Genomic DNA, 396 nt, shown 5'->3' with positions numbered 1-396 from the left:
GAGGACTACAAACGGATCGTAATCAACGCTCGTCACGAATTGATCTTGATACGTTCACGCAACGACTACAATTGCGTGGTGGGACATGCAAACTCTGACCCAAAGATTGATTTGTACAAAATACAATGGCGAATGCCTCACGTTATGCTGAAAGATGTAAACAGACTGTCTATGCTACAAGTTCTGGAAAGCGGCCGATATTTGAGCATGAGTTTTCGCTCGTGGGATTTGTACGAATTTCCACTTCTACAGAGCACGACCAAGCATTCGTGGGCTGTCAAGACGGCGACTCAGCTGGAAAAGCCGAGTTACGTCATCTTTGCTCTGCAGACTTGATATCGACATTCTCTCACTGGCAATGTTGCCATATTCGACCACTGTAAGCTGACTAACGTG

This window comes from Odontomachus brunneus, unplaced genomic scaffold (assembly GCF_010583005.1).
Source record: "Odontomachus brunneus isolate Ranch 3 - 2012 unplaced genomic scaffold, Obru_v1 Obru_scaffold_344, whole genome shotgun sequence".
NCBI classification, from domain to species: domain Eukaryota; kingdom Metazoa; phylum Arthropoda; class Insecta; order Hymenoptera; family Formicidae; genus Odontomachus; species Odontomachus brunneus.
Note: the sequence above shows the minus strand (reverse complement) of the source record.